Below are 18,500 nucleotides of genomic sequence, written 5' to 3' on the forward strand. Positions count from 1 at the left end.
ATAATAAAAAACAATAATAAAAAAAGAAGAGAGCAACCAAACCAATAAACAAATCCACCAGTGATAACAAGCACTAAACACTAAACTAAGATAAACATAAAAATCAGAATAAAATCAGTCACAGACAGCAAACCCCAAGTTCTACAGTTGTTCCGAAAGTCCACTGCCACAGTTTTAGGACGATTCATTGTCCATTCAAGTGTTCCACTAATGCAGGGTACATCAAGTTGATTGTGGAGATTTGATCCACTGCTCGTGAGGCTGCTGGGAGAGATTTCCCTTTCTCTCCTTTGTTCGCACAGCTCCCGGGGTTCAGCTTTGGTTTTGGCCCCACCTCTGCCTGTAGGTCGCCCTCAGGCATCCGTTCCTGCCCAGACAGGATGGAGTTAAAGCACCAGCTGATTTGGGGGCTCTTGCTCATTCAGGCCGGCGGGAGGGAGGGGTATGGTAGTTATAATTGGAATGTGGGGCAAGCCTGTAGCAGTAGCGGCTGGCGTAATGTTTCAGTAGCCTGAGGCGCACTGTGTGTTCTCCCGGGGAACTTGTCCCTGGATCAGGGGACCCTGGCAGTGGCAGGCTGCATAGGCTCCCTCAGGGTGTGGATAGTGACCTGTGCTTGGACACAGGCTTCTTGATGGCTACAGCAGCAGGCTTAGCATTTCACGCCCGTCTCTGGGGTCTGAGCTGATAGCCGCAGCTCACGCCCATCTCTGGAGCTCGCTTAGGTGGTGCTCTGCCTTCTGTGGGCACATGGGAAAGGAATCCCCTCTCCTCGCGCACCCTGAAACAATGGTCTCTTGCCTCTTAGGCAGGTCCAGACTTTTCCCCGGCCTCCCTCCTGGCTAGCTGTGGCACACTAGCCCCCTTCAGGCTGTGTTCATGCAGCCAACCCCAGTCCTCTCCCTGGGGTCTGACCTCCGAAGCCTGAGCCTCAGCTCCCAGCCCCCACCCACCCCAGTGGTTGAGCAGACAAGCCTCTCAGGCTGGTGAGTGCTGGTCGTCAGCGATCCTCTGCGTGGGAATCTCTCCGCTTTGCCCTCTGCACCTCTGTTGCTGTGCTCTCCTCTGTGGCTCCAAAGCTTCCCCCCCCCACCCACCTCCCATCTCCGCCAGTGAAGGGGCTTCCTAGTGTGTAGAAGCTTTTCCTCCTTCACAGCTCCCTCCCCGAGGTGCAGGTCCCATACCTATTCTTTTGTCTCTGTTTTTTCTTTTTTCTTTTGCCCTACCCAGGTATGTGGGGATTTTCTTGCCTTTTGGGAAGTCTGAGGTCTTTCTGCAAGTGTTCAGCAGGTGTTCTGTAGGAGTTGTTCCACATGTAGATGTATTTTTGATGCATTTTGTGGGGGGGGGGAGGTGATCTCCATGTCTTACCCCTCTGCCATCTTGAAGGTTCCCCCAAGCATTCTTTTCTTATCAAGAGTGCTCAGTTATCCTTTTTAACATAGCCACCTTACCAGTATCAAAACTATTAAAAACATATTTTTAAAATATGTGATTTGGGACTTCCCTGGTGCCGCAGTGGTTTAGAATCCGCCTGCCAATGCAGGGGACATGGATTTGAGCCCTGGTCCGGGAAGATCCCACATGCTGCGGGGTAACTAAGCCCATGCACCACGACTACTGAGCCTGCATTCTGGAGCCCACGAGCCACAACTACTGAACCCACATGCCCCAACTTCTGAAGCCCTCGCCCCTACAGCCCATGCTCTGCAACAAGAGAAGCCACCACATTGAGAAGGCCATGCACCGCAACGAAGAGTAGCCGCCGCTCGCTGCAACTAGAGAAAGCCCGCATGCAGCAATGAAGATGCAATGCAGCCAAAAATAAATAAATAAATAATAAATAAATAAATAAATATGTGATTTATGTTATCATAAATACTAAAAAGACATTTTTTAAAAATAAATATATTTAATAAGAATTCTTAGTAAGAAAAAGCTATATTAAACTAAACACTCTAAGCATTTAAAAATACATGTACATCTTCAAATATAAGTTTTATTGAAGTTTTAAAGAAAATATGAGGTCATGCTTTTATTTTATTTATTTATTTTATTTTATTTTATTTTATTTTATTTTGGCCACACTTGCGGGATCTTAGTTCCCTGATCAGGGACAGTGAGCTCACTGAGTCCTAATCACTCCACAGCCAGGGAATTCCCTAGATAGTACTTTTATAATCAAAGATTGTTGGAGGCCCTTCCAAGTATGACATAAATTTTAGAAACCTGGAAATATATGAAAAATTTTGTACACATAAAATATTTAAAAAGCCACATGCAATTCCACAACAAAATACAGATAGAATGATATCATCCTCCCAAGAACTTGGAAAAGTATTTCAAAATTTAATTAATGAATAAGAAGCCCCCACAAATAATTTTTAGAAAGGTAACTCAATGGAAAAATAGGTAAAGAACATGCATATATAAAAAATACAGATTACTCTCAAATATATAAAAAGATGCACAACCTCACTCATAAGAAGAAGGAATGCAAATTCACGCTACAATGATATTTTAAACTTAGACTGCAGGGAACACAAAGTTTATAATGTTGGCATGGATATGAAGGAACCAGAGCTATTTAATCTATTGTTAGTGGGACTATAATTAATACAATATCAAAGAAAGGGCAACATCTTCAAAATTGAAACAAGTGCTCTTCAATCCAACAATTCTGCTTGTAGGAATTTATCCTACAATTATAAGCAAGTGTGTGCAATGGGGTATATGTTAGGAATAACAAAAGATTGGGAGATGGCCCAAAAGTCCATCAAAAGGAGGTTAATTAAAAATTATGGTAAGCCCTGTGAGGAAACGGCTCTGCCAGAGTGTCCCAGTGATCTCACGCTGTCCATTTGGGCCAGACAGCCAAAGCCATGCCCCACAGCTGATCTGAGTCTTGACAGGACACCTTGTCATCTTCCTGAGACACAAGAGGATGGAGGCCTGCAATTAGCGGCTCCAAGGCCATCGCCACCTGCCTCCTGGCCCCATACGACACTGTCCTGACACAGTTTCTTGACACCCCCTAAGTTCTGCGGAGGCATGAGGCTTTCTGCCCTGCACGCTTAGAATAGAGTTGCATCACATAGAATTGCTTAGCCTGATGTTGAATCTGGCCTCTGTACCTCGACACCAAATTAAATCTCAGAGACAGAGTTTCGGGTGAAGTAGAAAAGAATAGCTTTATTGCTTTGCCAGGCAAAGAGGGACACAGCAAACTTATGCCCTCAAAACTGTGTGTCCCGATCTGGAGGGGGTAGTGAGGAGTTTTATAATAATGGTTCAAAAAGGAGAGTGTGGTCAGCTCGTGGGCCTTCTTCTGATTGGCTGGTGGTGAGGTAATTGGGAGTCGGCATCATCAACCTTCTGGTTCCAACAGGTCTGGGGTCTACGTGCTTGTGGACAGCAGACAGTTACCCTCTCCCAACTGGTGGAGGTTTCAGTGTCTGCAAAACAGCTCAAAGATATTGTTGTGTGTATCCCTTAGGGGCACCAAGACCCTGCCCCCAGGCTGCACTATTGTTTCTTGTCTGTTCCTCCCTTGTCTCTGCATCCCTTCCCTTCCCTGATTAGCAACTGTTTGAACTGCTCATTGGAACTCAGGGAAGGTCATGGAGGCTGAAATAAGCCTACTTCCTTTAATCAAGAAACAGGGGGACACAGAAAGGCTTTTGTGTCCAGGAGCCTCACAAGGTCCTGCTCAGTTTCAAGCCGAAGTCTAGAATTAGATCTATAGCAATAAAGACTCTCGCAACTCACATTGTGGTCATCTGCCCTCACACTTAGTGTCCTCTGTGTTGGTGTGTGGGACACAGGGGCCATGGGAGATGTACTATTTGTCTACTCTTCCCTTTACTGTCTAAGGCACACATCATCGGAATCTCACAGTGGCTCCTTTATCTCTACGTGTATCCGCCAGGCCTTGGCCTTGGACTCACCTTGTTTTGTGTGTGTGTGCTTGACAAACCCGAGCAGAAGTATTATGCTTCCATTAAAAAGAATGAGGCAGCCCTATATGTTCTGATGTGGAACCATCTCCAGTATAAATTGTTCAATGAAAAGGAAAATCAGTGTGCAATGCAGTGTAAACAGTATCTGTGTTTAAAAAAATAGAAAAGAATATATAGACTTGAAAGTGCATAGACCGACAGAAATCTCTGGAAGGATATGGATAAGCAAATCAGAAGAAAGTGGGATCAACAAAGAGAAAAACTTTATTCTTTGCTGTGTACTCTTCTGAAACATTTTGCATTTTGTACCACACGCAAAAATAGTACTTTAAGAAAGAACTGAGGCAATAGAATGAATACATGACTTTAAAAGGTATTCCTTATGTTTACTTCTAAAATCACACCCTCTAATTTATTTTTATTCATAGTGTTTCTTCAAAAACACTTGTCACTTTATAATATGTTATTAAATTACTTCTTTTAGTTGAAGTAAAAAACAAGTTAGTTGGATTTACAGTGTTGTGTTAGCTTCAGGTGTACAGCAAAGTCATTCAGTTATACATATATATATTCTTGTTTTTGAAGTTGAAAAGTTTTATTTTACTTATTTATTGTTTTCATCATATTGTATACTTTATTTTTTTATTGACTTACAGTTGATAGTGTTGCGCTAATTCTTTTTCAGATTCTTTTCCCTTATAGGTTATTACAAAATATTGAGTATAGTTCCCTGTACTATACAGTAGGTCCTTGTAGGTTATCTATTTTGTATATAAAATTTACTTTTTAAAAAAAATTTTATTTATTTATTTATTCATTTTTGGCTGCGTTGGGTCTTTGTTGCTGTGCATGGGCTTTCTCTAGTTGCAGTGAGTGGGGGCTACTCTTCGTTGCGGTGCATGGGCTCTAGGCACGGGGGCTTCAGCAGCTGTGGCGCATGGGCTTAGCTGCTCCACAGCATGTGGGATCTTCCCGGACCAAGGGCTTGAACCCATGTCCCCTGCTTTGGCAGGCAGATTCTTAATTACTGTGCCACCAGGGAAGTCCCAAAATTTACTTATTTTTAATTGTCTATCTCTTCATCCCCAACCCAGCCATAGAACTTAAGCTCATCATAAGGGTCAAGATTTTCTTTTTTACTTTATTTCTATAGATTTGTATCTGGTACATAATACACACTCAATAAATATTTGTTAAGTAAATTTTAAAAGTTTATTTCTGTGCATTATAAAGATACTAATTTACACCCTACTTTTCTTCCCATAAGGCTTTCCTGATGGGTCCCCATAGTCAGAGCTCTTGCTGCCCTTACTTTGGCTTAGTGCTGCCCTAATGGACCTCCTCTTGGAGCTCAGACATGATTAAAGACTGGCTGGACATAATACAACTTTTCCCTGGGTGATCAAAATAACTACAGATCACAAGAGAAACTGTTTTGCAGATCATATCATGTGGTAGTATAATTGTTATTGGTCCTTTTTTTGGGGGGTTGGTGAGAAACTCAGTTGAAAGACTACGGTAGAAAGAGAGAAATAAGTGGAAGAAAATAAATTAAGGAAGAGGCAAATAAGTAGGTGCAAAGTGGAGATAAGGGGAAAACAATGGAAGAAAACAACCAAGCTCCTATTTTGTGTGGCATTTTGTGATTTTGTTGAGTCCCTCAAGCAGCCTAGTGAGGGAGATTATTACATTCTATATCACAGACATAAAAGACAAGAGTGACTAATGACCCTCCCATTCCTATTCCTCAAGTCATCGAGTAACAGAGACAGGATTTGAGTCTAGGTATGCATAGCCGATCACCGGAAGTCATTCTGGTGACAGGCTTTCTCTCTGAAGGAGGGATAATCTCTCAAGATCCAAGCACAGGCTGTGGTCCTTATCCTGGCCTCTGCATGTATATAAGACTTGAAACCACATTCCTTGGTGCCTTTTTTCTGTGTAGTTTTAAATTTAAAATTTTTTGATCTGTGAACTTGCTAATTGCATGTTTCTCCAAGTTTTGTAACAGTGAGATGTACATATTGAAAAGTAAGCTAATTGTGTGGAACATGATGAGGGGAATATGCCAATTCCAGTATTATACCCCAAATATTGTTTTTATTAAGAGAAAGTAAAAGAACACTTGATAAAATTCCTTATAGTATTATTTTAGCCACAGTTAAGGGTGTGGTGGTAGGTTTTAACTATTTCATAAGACATCCTGAGGCCGGGTGAACTTAGGCTAAATGTCATCATCAATAAAATATTATAAAGGCCCCACTTGAATACTCGTAGGGCCTGAGGCGAGAGTCCTAACGGGGTCCATGTACCATAGTTCTAAATATTTCAAAAGTTACAAATAAGCTAACAAACAGTTGAATAAAATCTGTTCTACTTCCTTCTTTGACAAATGAACATCCCACATGTCCAAGCCCTGTCCACGGTGGAAACCCCCTTGGCCACTCCTGGGACCTATGTATGGGTCCGTGGTCCATCCTCAGGAGGATGGACAGTGGGGAGAATAGTTCAGGCCCTTGAAGCTGTTTCAGAGCTGTTCAGGCAGGAAACTCTGTGGAGCTGGGTAGGAAGATTAAATCGTCATTTCCCCTTGGTTTGCAAACACCATCCCTATGAGGCAGGATGTGACCAGAGGGTGGTCAGAGGGGGGCTGTCTAGGGTGTCAGTTCCACTGCAGGTGCCCTTCTAGCCTGAATGTATGGGGTGGGGATATACTGAAGTTAGAATTTCCAATGAATTCTTGCTTGAATGCTGAAATATACATGATTTACCCCTTTATCCAATTTTTTAAATTAATTAATGAATTAATTAATTAATTTATTTTTGGCTGCATTGGGTCTTTGTTGCTGCACACGGGCTTTCTCTAGTTGCAGTGAGCAGGGGCTATTCTTCATTGCGGTGCGCACGCAGCCTTCTCACTGTGGTGGCTTCTCTTGTTGCGGAGCACGGGCTCTACGCATGAGGGCTTCAGTAGTTGTGGCGCATAGACTTAGTAGCTCCACGGCATGTGGGATCTTCCTGGACCAGGGCTCGAACCCGTGTCTCCTGCACTGGCAGGCGGATTCTTAACCCCTGCACCACCAGGGAAGTCCCCGATTATCCAATTAAACTAAGGTTAAAATGTTGTAAATTGATTCAGACAAAAATGAATAAATAAATATGTGCTGAACCAATCAGGCTGTGTCAGACTCTAGTATCTGTGAATCTGTAAAAAGATATCCATTTAGAGAAAAGAACCCTAGACTAGCAATGGACCAGATTTCGGCCAGGAGCAGCACTCGTGGTAAGAATTAGAAAGATGGTCTGAATCCAGCCCTTGGTGTGAAACCTGCTAGTAGGTAGAGAGCATTGGGTGGCTCTGGCAGAGGAAATAGGAGGGGCTGATTGATGCTATTGAGAAACTATTGGGGGTTTCTGCTACTATAACTGTCCATCACGTCTCCTTTTCTTCCCCATAGTGGGGACAGCAAAAGCTCACCAGGTGCATGCCAGGCTGCCTAGGTTAGGGGCATACTGTGTCAGTGAGCCTGGGACTTTCAGTTTTAAAAATGAGAAAGTTTCAGGCTAACCAAGACCAGTTGTTGACCCTGGTCTTCACGGAGATGGTTCCTCAATGGAACTGGAATAGAAGTAGTTGTAGGCGAGGTAGTGTGTGTAGGACCAGAGGGGCTACAACTGCACCCCTTGGCTCTACGGCCTTAGTCAAGCTGTTAAACCTCTGTATGCCGTCGTTTTCATCAGCTTTCAAGTGGAGCAAATAGTAATATCTAATTAAAAAGTTATAGAAAAAAATAATGAAAGTAAGCTCTAAGCATAGGGCCTGATGCATAAAACTAGTCCATAAATGCCACTATTTTTTTTTTTTTATTATTGAAGTACAGTTGGTTTACAATGTTGTGTTAATTATTACTGTACAGGAAAGTGATCAATTATATATATATTCTTTTTTTAAATAGTCCTTTCCATTATGGATTATCACAGGATATTGAATAGAATTCCCTGTGCTGTACAGTAGGACCTTGTTGTAGATCTACTCTCTATATAATAGTTTGCATCCCAAACTCCCAATCCATCCTTCCCCCACCCCACCTTCCCCTTGGCAACCACAAGTCAGTTCTCTATGTCTGTGAGTCTGTTTCTATTTTATATTTTAAAACATGTGTGTTATATTTTAGATTTTTAGATTCCACATATGATATTATATGGTATTTGTCTTTCTCTTTCTGACTTACTTCACTTAGTATGATAATCTCTAGTTGCATCCATGTTGCTGCAAATGCCATTATTTCATTCTTTTTTATGGCTGAGTAATAGTCCATTGTATATATGTAAGACGTCTTTTTCTATTCATCTGTCGATGGACATTTAGGTTGTTTCCTTGTCTTGATTATTGTGAATAGTGCTGCTATAAACATAGGGGTGCATTTATCTTTTTGAATTAGAGTTTTGTCTTGATATATGCCCAGGAGTGGGATTGCTGGATCATATGGTAGTTCTATTTTTTAGTTTTTTGAGGAACCTCCATACTGTTTCCACAGTTGAGAAACGAGGGTTTCCAATATTGGCTGGAAATTGGGGGTTTCCAATATTGGCTGCACCAACTTACACTCCCACCAACAGTGAAGAAGGGTTCCCTTTTCTCCACACCCTCTCCAGCATTTATTGCTTGTAGATTTTCTGATGATGCCCATTCTAACTGGTGTGAGGTGATTGATACCTCATTGTAGTTTTGATTAGCATTTCTCTAATAATTAGTGATGTTGAGCATCTTTTCATGTGCCTATTGAAATGCCACTATTGTTATGACTAAAAGAAAACCTTATCTAAGAGAGATGCTGAGGCCAAATTCAACTAAAGTGTAAGGGACAACAGCTGGGCTTGGGTCAGGAGCCAAAGCCGGGGTGGAGGTGGGTAGCTGTGGACCTGGAACACAGGCAGGAAGCATGGCCATGAATGAGGTGCTTTATGGAAACAAGGAGGGCTGTCAGGATCAGTGCTTCCTCCTATTCAATGCAGGGTTGCATCTGGGTCAGATATCACTTACTCTTTTCCCTCCCGAAACAGAAATGAACAATTGTATCATGCAGAAATAAAGGGACACTGGGAATTTGTGAAAGAATAGGGTATAGAAGGAATAAAGAAGTGAAAATATGAAAACAGGTCACCTCACCTCAATATATAATCCCAAAGTAGGGACAAAAATAAGAGATCATATGCACTACACCCCCTTAAGAGTTATAGAGATCAGAAGTTCCAAAGAAGTTCCAATCTGAGTCATTGATCAAATCAAACAGTAGAGCAGAAGCCGAAAATTGGTCACACGGGGAACAATTTGGACTACCCTCATCTTATTTGGCCCATTTAGTATTTTTTTTTTAACTATTTGGATTCAGGCCAATATTTAAAAATCAAGAGGTATCATCAGAAAATTGGGATTTCTGGTCTCATTTGAAATGGCAGAAATTCATCTACCTTTGACAGCCTTCCTCCAGAAGGGCCATAATCTCTATGTATAATTCAACAAACACCAAGCCGGTGCAAGTTTTAAAGTGTGGAAAAAAAAAAAAGAAGACAGCCATTTGGATCCTTTTTCATATATATTCCATTACAAAATAGGCTATCAGAACAAAAGTGAGACAAATATTCACTAATGAGAAACTTCAAATGTATCAGAAATCCAAGTCTGACAGGAAAAGGAATCTTTAGAACAAGAAGACTCTCAAATTCAAACAGGGCCAGAGAAAAAAACCAATAAGGAGGAATGAACTCATTGCCAGAGAAGTAACATCAAAGACTGAAAACGAGACAAGCAAATTCCAGACAATAGAAGAGGAATGAGATCAAAGGAAAAGAGAGTGGCAGCTTCTAGGACCTCATACATTTAACATCAAAGTGTGTTTTCTCCTGGGATTCATCCAGTTGGAGCCCACCTGTGACACCAGAAAACCCATCAGGTTCCCAGATGGACCAAGACACTCAGACTGTGAGTGAAACTTTACAGTCTAACACCTGGTTTTGTTGACCACTAAGATCAATAAAAGGCTCACCATGCAATTTTCCAAGAGCCAACAAATAAGAAAAGTAAGAAAAGAAAGCAGCCACATTGACAAAAAAATGACAATAAGGTAAAGCGGTTTTAGAAGTAAATTGCTAGTGCTCTTTTTTGATCCAATTCAACAATTATTTGTTGAATCTCTTACGTTTGAGTCATACCTCTTGCATTAAATATTCAAAAATGAAAAAGATGTGGTCTGTGTCCTTGAGAAACTTTTTTTAGAGAGATTTAACAAAACATTCAACAAATATTTATTCGGCATCTGTTATGTATCAGGCATCATTTTATGTGCTTGGAATATGTCCATGAAAAGAACAAGCACCTACCCTTGTGATGCTTGTGTTTTAGCAGGAGAGACAAACTATAAGCAATACCCATAACAAGTAAATAAATTACATAGTAAGAAAGATGACAAATGCTATAGAAAGAACAAAAATAGATCTAGGTGATGGGATTGGGAGTTCAAAGATTGAGGGAAAACAGGTTGCAACTTTAGATATGTTGATCAGGGTAGGGATTATTGAGATGATGTCACTTAAGCCAGGACTTAAAAAAAAAAATGTGAATTTGTCATATTGCTATCTGGAGAGAACTGGCTCAGGGCATCTGGTTCCCTTATAGTGTCACAACTATTTTGTGTTATAGGAGCCCATGACCTAATGGAAACTGGATTTCCAGCTCTCTGATGCATATACTGAATGCCTTTGGGCTACTTCATGCAAATGATGTGCCCTGAAATATAATCTCTATTCAGTACCATCAGTATCTGCCCCATGATGAAATATGCCTGAGTCTGAATGGAAGGGCAAAATCATATCATCAGTGTCCCAGACAAACAAATCTGTGAATGAAGAGGTTTGTAGAATACAGCTAGGGTTGACTTAAAGAATTCAAGGAGACTCATTCAAGTTTGAAGGAAGTACAGGGGCAATTATAAACACAATAGAGATATATTTGTGAGATGTTAAAAAGAATAGCTTATACAACACAGCCACTGAAGTAACTGAGAAAAGCTCTGTAATTTTAGGATAGACATTTAGGAAATTAAATAAATAAACAATACTCTTTAGAATGCCGACTGAATAAGAAGAATGCAGAAGAATGTGAGCCTGGAATATGCCTCTTACCCAAAGAACAAGTGAAATAGAATTTGACACTCAACAGTTCAATGACCAGTTTTCCTAAATTTGAAAAAATTCATGGAAAATAGATACTGATCAGATAGTTCTAGCAAGTTCTCTCTCTCTTTCTTTTTTCTTTTTCCCTCTCAAATAAATACCAAGCTAGAAATGATTGCAGGACCTTTTCAAAGGAGGACACAACATATTTAGTTCCAGTGTTCTGAAAATCTGAAAACCAGAAGGAAACCTCTACAGGACTTCGGAGAAAATGTGTGTTTGTTTATTAATTCAAAAAAGAAAAGTTACTTAGTTTAATTGCTATTGATGTAAAACATCAATGTAAAATATAGCAAACTTCAGACTGCAAAATATTAGCTAAGTTAGTATCCATATAGTTTTTATTCAGAAATTGCTGAAAATAAGCCTGCAAAACACTGTTTTGGAAGAACCTCTTAACTGAGAAATTGTTGCTGGTAAGAACAGTCCTGCAAACAGCAAAGGCTACATGCCATGAGCCCTTCAGAATGTCTCAGGGTAGGAAATCTTTATTTTTTTTAATTGAAATATAGTTGATTTACAGTGTGTTAGTTTCAGGTGTACAGCAAAGTGATTCATATGTATACATATGTATATATACATATATACATATGTATGTATCTATTGTATGTATCTATTCTTTTTCAGATTCTTTTCCATTATAGGTTATTATTACAAGATATTGAATATAGTTCCCTGTGCTATAGAGTAGGTCCTTGGTAGGAAATCTTTTAATTTTCACATTAATCCAGTCAAGCTACATTGTTTATATGAGATCAGTATTATCATTATCCTCATATTATGTATGAAGAAAATGAATCACACAACAGTTAGGTATTTTACCCAAGGTCCCACAGAAGGGCAGATCCGGTTTTAAATCCAGCCAGAGAAGCTCCTGAAACAGTGATTTTAACCACTTCACTGTGAAAAGCTAAAGATGGATGTTGATACAACTCAAAAATTTATGCAATTTTGTAACAAATTGCCACAAAATAGAATTTCTTTAAAAAAAAGTTTCAAAGTGGAAAAATAAATGTGCAGATTAATTGATAATAATAATAGTTTAAGTAATCAAAATTCAAAACAAGTTGGAGTTGGAGAAAAAAAACAAACAACAAATCTGGGCTTCATAGACAGTAATCCAAAACTGTAGTTTAAAAAGCTAGATAATCACAGGATTATCTTCCAAGTCAGTTTTTTAAAAAGACTAAAGAAATGAAATTGAGTTATTTGTAGTGAGGTGGATGGACCTAGAGTCTGTCATACAGAGTGAAGTAAGTCAGAAAGAGAAAAACAAATACTGTATGCTAACACATATATATGGAATGTTAAAGAAAAAAAAAAAGGTTCTGAAGAACCTAGCGGCAGGGCAGGAATAAAGATGCAGATGTAGAGAATGGACTTGAGGACACAGGGAGTGGGAAGGGTAAGCTGGGACGAAGTGAGAGAGTAGCATTGACATATATACACTACCAAATGTAAAATAGATAGCTAGTGGGAAGCAGCCGCATAGCACAGGGGGATCAGCTCGGTGCTTTGTGACCACCTAGAGGGGTGGGATAGGGAGGGTGGGAGGGAGATGCAAGAGGGAGGAGATATGGGGATATATGTGTACGTATAGCTGATTCAGTTTGTTATACAGCAGAAACTAACACGACGTTGTAAAGCAATTATACTCCAATAAAGATTAAAAAAAAAAAAAGACTAAACATTACACAGTCTACATAGCAAAAAGCATAAAAGAGACAATAATCAAAAATTAACAAACACAGTAGAATAAAGCAATATTGATCATCTTTATAATTATAGCAATACACTTAAAAGTTTTCTAGGGACTTCCCTGGTGGTCCAGTGGTAAAGAATGCACCTTCCAATGCAGGGGATGGAGGTTCGATTCTTGGTCAGCGAACTAAGGTCCCACATGCTGTGGGGCAACTAAGCCCACGCACCACAACTACTGAGCTTGTGCGCCTCAACGAGAGAGCCCGCGTGCCACAAACTACAGAGCCCACATGCTCTGGAGCCCGCACAGCCCATGTGCCACAACTAGAGAGAAGCCCACGTGCTACAACGTAGAGCCTGTGCCACAGTGAAAGATCCTGCACGCCTCAATGAAGACCCCAAGTGCCACAACTAAGACCCGAAGAGCCAAAAAAAAACCAAAGAAATTAAAAAAAAAAAAGGATATAGCATTATTAAAAATTTTTTCTAAATTCCCTCAAGTGGTAAGTAGTCTCATATTTGCTTAATAAACAAACACCAGTCATATGATATGTGGTTTTCAATTAACACACGTATGGCAGAAAACACCAAAATGAGTATTTTTTTAAAGTTGGAACTGGGGACAAAGATACCTAGTTAAATTTATGTAAACTGAGAACAGAGGTAGAAAAATTAGTACCACTGAAAGTAAAAGTTAAGATAAAAAGATAAAGGCTATTGTAAAGTACTAAATGTTGTGGTTTCTAATTAAAAACACCTATACCAAACAGATGTATATATGAAATAAAATATCAATCAAATTCAAAAAACCAAAACAGTTCATTTCCAGTGGTTAGATGTTGACTGACATTGTCCTGACGTGAGCTGTAGGGACTCAGAAGCCCTGTTCTGGGACTCAGAGGCCCAAGAGCAAGGCTGAAGGAAGTGGTTATTGGTTTTCCAGTTACGTTGCTAGAAGAATAAACTAATGGGCAGAGTTCAAGGAGAAAAGCCGGTGTTGGGAACTTGGGTGAGACTCAGATGCCAGCTGAACTCAGCAGGAGAAGAGCTTGAATATGATCAATATTCAATTTTTGCAAACATTTGCTATAATCATTTGACCATCCCAGGTCATGCATAGCAGTGATCCTTGTCTGGATGGCTTGATGGACAAAAACATAGTTAAGGGCAAGATTTTGATTTTCGTTCACACAATTTTGATAAATCAGATAAAATTATGAATGCAAATGATCTGATGGATATAATTATTCATGTAAAATTCGTAGGTATATACCAAGTATAGCCTACAAGTGTTTATGAAATATTTAGAAAAATCAATACTATATACGCAGGAAAGAAAATCAGTAATATATGAAGCAAGTTTTTCCATTCTAACTAATCTGATAATGAACTAAATCTATAATTCAGTAGTGCAATTATGGCCTGAAATTCTCAACTACATGAAAAATTTAAAATATAAAACAGGTTGAAAATTTAATCTCATACTCAAACGTGCAGAAATGCAATTTTGCTTCTTCTCCCTACCTGAATTCAATATGCTTATCGGCCCCTGCTTCCCCTGATAGCAGAAAAATCTAACCGTGTTGATGAATGATAACTAGTTAATGCCTATTTAAAACTTACTGTACTATTGTGTAAATACTGGGTTATATTGGGGTTCCTTCTTGCTCCTCCTTTTTGTTTCCATGGGCAGATCACTGGCTGCGGGCTTGTGGATAGCCCAGCATGGGAGTAAAGTGTCAGCCTCTGCAGCAGCTGTGCATGGTACCTGCAATGGCCTCAGGCTGTGAGGTCTAGTCACCTGGACACCTGGACCTCCGTATCAGCTACCAGCCTTTGACACACTTGTATCCTCAGTCCATCCATATTCCCCATCCTGCTCTCACAGCCCTGGGGACCTCAGTAGCCTACTTCACACAGTGCTTTAGTGATCAGGCCGTTGAGAAGCAGCTCTCAGAAACTTCCATGTTGCTACTTCTCATAGCCATTGCTAACCTGTCTGTCTTCCAGCCAAGTTTTGCTCTGAGGCCATGCTGGATTTGAAGCCTCTTTAATAGGCTTACATCATCATTGTTGTCGGAATCAGGAGAGAAATAACTCCCTGTGTTTTCCAAAATCTATCTTGTGACCTCCATCCTCGTTCACCCAAACCTCATCAAATTTCAATCTTCCAGAGAGACCCAAAGAGCAGGTCCCACACCATGTAACTCTTATCTCCACCAATTTTCTCCTGACATCCTCCACTCAGACTAGAGTTTTGCGCTCCTTTCATGTAATGGGAAATTACAGTTTTATAGTATATACTGTCCTCCATACTATTTCACTTAAAAAAGGCTCTACCCCAAATCCTTCAAATGCTTTTTTTTTTTTTGCTATTTAAAAGAAAGGTTTTTAATTTCATTCTCTCCTTTTCAAATATTGCCCCGTGACTAATATTTTCCTAAATCACAGCTGAGTGAAGTAGAACATTATTTTTTTTCGAAAATTGAGGAAGATGGCCAAAAAAATTAAAAGAATAAAATGTTCATTATATATAAATTATATATAGTGATATATTTATAATTATATAAATTGTAAAAAAGAATAAGAACTTATGTCCACACAAAAACCTGAACATGAATATTTACAGCAGCATTATTCATAGTTGTCAAAACTTGGAGGCAACGAAGATGTCCTTCTGTAGGTGAATGTATAAACAAACTGCGCTACATACAGACAATGGAATATTATTCAGAGCTAAAAAGAAATGAGCTACCAAACCATAAAAAGACATGGAGGAACCTTCAATTCATGTTACTAAGTGAAAGAAGCCAAACTGAAATGGTTACATGCTGTATGATTCCAACAGTATGACATTCTGGAAATGGCAAAATTATTGAAACAGTAAAAAGATCAATGGTTGCCAGGGATTGGAGTCAGGGGCTGGGGGAGGGATGGATTGGCAGAGAACAGGATTTTTAGAGGAGGCAAACTATTCTATATGATACTGTACTGGTGGATGCATGTAATTTTCCATTTGTCCAAACCCACAGAATGTACAATAGCAAAAGTAAACCGTAATGTAGGCTCTGGACTTTGGGTGATGATTATGTGTGAGTGTAGGCTCACCAGTTGGAAGAAGTAAACCACTGGTGGAAGCTGTTGGTAACGGGGGTCCTGTGCGTGTGTAGAGGCAGGGGGTATGTGGGAATCTCTCTGCCTTCCTCTTAATTCTGCTGTGAAACTAAAACTGCTCTAACATAATAAAGTTTTTTAAAAATAAACAAAAGTAACAAATAGTCAACTTTATTTTTACCTTACAAATTTGATTTATACAATTGCAAAAGGGAAGTGAATCTTTTTAAATCCACGTGACTCAAACTGAAAACATTGGAATACTGCAATAAGTCAACAAGGAAGTTATCAGAGCAGTATTTTTACAAAGTATTTGTGGAATTAACAAGTTCATTTTTTTTCAGTTTTCCAGAATATTTCTTAAGAGTTATGAGTCATTTTTAAATAGAGTCAAAGATAAAACTCCCAGAGTTTTACTCAGAGACACATTTAGACATGATCTAAACACTTGGCAAAAGAAGAAAACTGGAGCTCAAATTCATTTACTATTTAAAATATGAGCACATACACTTCAAGACAAATAGTGTGGTTCAATCAAAGAGAATCTATTAATTTCTGATCTATTAATATAATTCAACCCATCAATAGATTAAATGTAAAATATCTTGTATTCTGTCACATGAATTTTTGAAAGACCAGTCAATAGATAAAACTGAGCATTCATTTCTCATTTCAAACAAACACACAAAAAATAAGCAACTAAATAATTTATGTGTAAATGGGATTAAAGGATATCTAATGTGATGTGGATTCAGAATCAGTATTCTATGTGCTGGGAAATATACAAAAGTACTGTTCCTTTTTGTTTGTTTTTGGCTTTTTTCCAAAGTTCTATACCATAATTCTTATTTATTGTTGTTTAAAAAGTTTTGGCTATATTTTAGAAAGTTTTGATCAGGACAATGAAACAAAAAAATGTATACAATTTGGCTTGAAAATAGTAAAGTGTTTTAAATATGTCATCTGATTATTTCTTTGAAAAGTTGTATGAAATTAACTAAAACGTACATTATTTAATATACGAGTATCTGGATAGAGAAAACAATAGGATGCATATATATTTACTAGATAAGTGTTTAATTAATGAAAACAATTCATTTACACTGGAATTTGAGACATAAGTGATATATAACATTATATTGGTTTCAGATATATTACATAATGATTTGATATTTGCATATATTGTAAAATGATCTCCACACTAAATCTATTTAACATCCATTACCACACATAATTACAACATTTTTTTCTTGTGATGAGAATTTTTAAGCGCTATTCCCTTAGTAACTGTCAAATATACAATACAGTATTATTAACTATAATCTCCACGCAGTACATTACATCTAGTGACTTATTCATTTTATAACTGAAAGCTTGTACTTTTTGACCTTCTTCACCTATTTCGCCCACTCCCCACTCCCCCACCTCTGGCAACCACCAATCTGTTCTCTTTACCGATGAGTTGTTCGCATTTTTGTTTTGTTTTGTTTTTTAGATTCCATACAATGGAAATTTTTAAATGCTTGAAATTCACTGGAATTAAGTTAGTGATGAATATGTGAACGAGAGAAATAAAATAATAACCTTAAGTGAAGGGCCTTACCAAAACTATTTTGGAAATAGAAAAAGACACTGGGTTCTTGTATAGGAAGATGAAATATTTCAAAAATGCTTATTCTTCTCCAAGTAAATGTGTTTATGGAAATAACAAATTCTCAAAAGTCTAACAGATTATTTTAAATAAAATTATTTTGAAATTAAACTTTAAAATTAAAATAGGCAAAAATATCAAATAATTATCTAGAGTAAAACAATGGTAAATAGAAGTGGGCAGCAGGATTAATCACTCTTATATATTACAATGTATAAAGAAACAATTTTTTAAAAAAAGTGTGGAACTTATGGGGGAAAAAAAGTAGACACCTGGAAGTAAGCTTTGCTTTATCTGTAGCCATTCATAGGAGGCGAAGACATTCTGATTGGGAGAACAAATCTTCCTGAAATACACTAAGCATTCAAATAGTTTAAATACATGCTAAAGGTAACATTTCGAAGCATTGAAGAAAAACTGGGTTACTCATTAAATAATGTTGGGATAAACGTGATTAAAGAAAGTGTTCTGCTTCTCTTGTATAATAGGAGGAATATTCATACCAAATCAGGTTTGTTTTTAAAAGAATATTTCCATTCCAAAAGTAACGTGTAGTAATTTTTACTGGAAAGAAAAGTGGTAGAGAAAACTAGTAACCCATATCCTTCCCAGAGACAACTATCATTAATAGTTCAGTGTATTTCTTCAAGTCTAAATTGTAAGCACATATGTTGTTGTTGACATCATACTTTATACCCAGTTATAACTCCTGCATTTTTCAGTCAACATTCCACTCATTTTCCACTTTATAACAAACGTTTACTCAGCACCATTATTAACGAAGTAGGAGTCTATCATATCAATTCTCGATTTTTTCCTCTGTTTATTTAAATGTATGGGAC

General features: G+C 38.4%; 1 protein-coding gene across 2 annotated transcripts in view; it reads left to right on the forward strand.

The window, feature by feature from the left end:
* CNTNAP5 (contactin associated protein family member 5) overlaps positions 1 to 18,500 on the forward strand; it is an 879,857-nt gene that overhangs the window by 435,573 nt on the left and 425,784 nt on the right. The window lies entirely within an intron of this gene.

The sequence above is a fragment of the Eschrichtius robustus genome, chromosome 5 (assembly GCF_028021215.1).
Source record: "Eschrichtius robustus isolate mEscRob2 chromosome 5, mEscRob2.pri, whole genome shotgun sequence".
In the NCBI taxonomy this organism is placed as follows: Eukaryota; Metazoa; Chordata; class Mammalia; order Artiodactyla; family Eschrichtiidae; genus Eschrichtius; species Eschrichtius robustus.